Source organism: Silene latifolia, chromosome 2, assembly GCF_048544455.1.
Source record: "Silene latifolia isolate original U9 population chromosome 2, ASM4854445v1, whole genome shotgun sequence".
NCBI classification, from domain to species: Eukaryota; Viridiplantae; Streptophyta; class Magnoliopsida; order Caryophyllales; family Caryophyllaceae; genus Silene; species Silene latifolia.
The window spans coordinates 104,112,690-104,115,872 of record NC_133527.1 but is presented as its reverse complement, the minus strand read 5'-3'; the positions used below and the strand labels follow the sequence as shown (position 1 = coordinate 104,115,872).

At 39.5% G+C, this 3,183-nt stretch overlaps 1 non-coding gene across 1 annotated transcript; it reads left to right on the top strand.

Annotated features, from left to right (window-relative positions):
• Positions 1-855: 855 nt before the first annotated feature.
• On the top strand, positions 856-962 carry LOC141644550 (small nucleolar RNA R71). The gene has a single exon (XR_012544163.1). It is a non-coding gene; the product is annotated as a small nucleolar RNA R71 (small nucleolar RNA).
• Positions 963-3,183: the final 2,221 nt, after the last annotated feature.

Here is a 3,183-nt window from a genome sequence, read left to right as displayed (position 1 = left end):
CTAACCGTTTCATGTCTAGTGGGATTACTTTGAGGTGGTAATTGCCCCTTTTGTCTTTGTGAGCTTGAAGATGCTAGTTGAGTCAATTGTGTTTCCAACATCTTGGTGTGAGCTAGAATGTTGTTGATGGTGGTTTCTTTTGCTTGGCTATCTTTTTGCATTTGGGTGAAAAATTCTTGTTGATTCTTTTGCATTTGGAGGACCGCTTTTTGGACATCAAAGCCTTGGTCATTTTGGTGATTGTATGGATTTTGATTTTGGTAACCTTGGTTTTGATTGTAAAAGGGTCTTTGATTTTGGTTTCTCATGGGTGGTGGAGTGTATGTTGTTTGAGGGTTTTGAACATTTTGGCTCTTGTATGAGAGATTTGGATGGAACTTGGTGTTTTCATTGTAAAAATTTGAATAAGGGGTACCACTTTTGTAAGCTTGGAAAGCATTAACTTGTTCGGTTGTTCCCCTACACTCACTTGGGTCATGACCCAAAGTTTCACAATTCTCACATATCCCACTTGGGATTGATGAGGATGCCGTCATGGCATTGACATGATGCTTCGATGATTTTGAGTTTTCCTCAAGTCTAGCCATAGCTTGTTCAAACTTCAAGTTGATTGTGTCAATGTGAGCACTAAGTTGAGCACCCAATTGAGTAACGGAGTCCACTTCATGCTTTCCTCCTCTAGTAGCCTTGAGAGGTCTACTATATTGTGAATTATGGACCGCCATTTCCTCAATCTTGTTCCATGTTTGATTGTCATCAACTTCGGTGAACATTCCATTTGACCCCATATTGAGAATGTTCCTAGAATCTTCATATAAACCATTCCAAAATTGTTGCACCAAAAACCATTCGCTAAGTCCATGGTGAGGACATGAGCGACAAATTCCTTTGAACCGCTCCCAAGCTTCATACAAAGACTCTTCATCCCTTTGCTTAAAACCCGTAATTTGAGCTCTTAGCATGTTTGTCTTTTCCGGTGGGTAGAATTTTTTGTAGAAAGCTAGAGCCAACTTCTTCCAAGAATCTATTCCAAGGGTGGCCTTATCAAGGCCCTTCAACCATTGCTTTACGGTGCCGATTAAGGAAAAAGGAAATAAGACCCATCTAATTTGGTCTTGAGTCACGCCCGTTTGAGAGATAGCATCACAATAATCGCAAAAGGTTTCCATATGAGAATGAGGGTCCTCACTAGGCATTCCCCCGAATTGGCTCCTCTCAACTAGTTGGATGAAGGCGGACTTGGCAATAAAATTTCCGGTGAGATGTTGCGGTGTAGGAGTACCATTTGGTAGATTCTCCTCGGTGGGTACGGAGTGTGACGAGAATTTTGGCATTGTAGGTGGATTTTGTAGGGTATTGTGTAATGGGTTTTCTTCTCCTTCTATTGCGAAAGGATTGACAAACTCACTAGTGGGTTGAACAACTTCACCAACACCTCTCAAATTCCTCCTAACAAGTCTCCTATTATTCGTCAAGGTTCTTTCGATTTCACGGTCAAAAGGTAACAAATCACTTTGTAACCTTCTAGACATGCAAAATATCAAACAACTCAAAAACAATTAGAACAAACCTTGAGGATTTTTATTTCCTCAAGGCGAAGAAAGACACAACTAATAACAAAAAGGAAATCTAAATCAAACAAACACCGTCCCCGGCAACGGCGCCATTTTTTTATCGAGTCCGTTTAGTATTCACAAATAGATAGATGTGGTCGTTGGTCACGGTCGAATCAAAACACAATTTATAGCTTAACAAGTAACTCTACAATTAGTAAAGAGGCAAGTAAAGGTCGGATCCCAAGGGACGGGAGTTGAAATGAGATTTCTATTGTAACTAGTGGTGTCTAAAGGGTGTCACAAATTGGGTTGATGTAGAAGGTTACTAAACTAGAATAACAATGAAAATAAACAAGCAAGATGAATTAAAGGGGGTGTAAACAATTGATTAAAGGCACTAGGGTGTCATGGGATCATAGGGGAATCATGGGATATGATCATACAAACATGTTCTCAAATTATAAGCAAGCAATTATTGTTGTGATGGATTGAGTTGGGTTATATCTTACAATCCTAGGAAAGTTTGGGTCCCGGAGCCGAATCGATTAGATTGTACAACACCTACAAGTCGAATTAATCTTCCCTACTCAACAACATGCATGGTCTAATGAGACTCGAGTTGGGTTATGTCTTACAAGTCTCATTGAAGAGATAGGAGATGATAGTAAATGCAAGGATTCATAGGCTTAGCATTTCATCAAATATAACATGTGCATGAGTTGAGATCAAAACAAGCAAGCAAATAAGATATGAAAGCACATTAATTTAAGCATGAATCATTCCCCATGTTGGTTTCCCCTAATCACCCATTAACCCTAGCTAAGAGACTACTCACTCATTATCACGTTGATCATGCTAGCAAGGTTGTCAATCATACCAACAATATGAAACATGATGAATAAATGAAAGTAATTAACAATAATTAAAAAGGGATTAAGAGATTATACCTACTAATGATTCCAATAATAAAGCAAGAATAATAGAAGTACTTGAATGCTAGATTGAGAGGTTGTCAATCTCCCAATAATAACCCAAATAATCTTCAATTACCCAAAATAAAGGATGAACAAAAGAGAGATTAAAGAACTAAAACTTGGATTAAAACTTGATTAATACTTGATTACAATATTGAAGAGAGATTTGATTGATATTAACTACACTAATTATTGATAAGAAGAACATGCTCCTCTAATTAGACTAATGGGGTATTTATAGTGAAAATTAGGGAGGATGCATTAAGGTTAACAAAGGGCTAAACTAGTAATTACACTTTTTAAGTAGAGCAAGGAGAAGCCGGTATTTTTGGAGAGAAGGGCTTCTCTTTTCGTAGCTTGAAGAAGACAACCCGCGCTGTGAAGGAATCCGGGCGGATTAGGGTCGGGACGGCCGGATTTGGTCGATGGAATCCGAGCGGATTCTGGGGAATCCGGGCGGATTCTTTGAGGGGAATCCGAGCGGATTCACCTGGGACGCTCGGATTGTGGCTAGGTGGGACGGGCGGATTGCTAACAATCCGCTCGGATTGTCAGTCAGCGTGATACTTCTTCTTTTTCTTCCCTTTTCTTCATAAATTCCTTGGGGATTTCCTTGGGGACTCAAGGATCCTTTCTCAACATTGCTCTTCTAC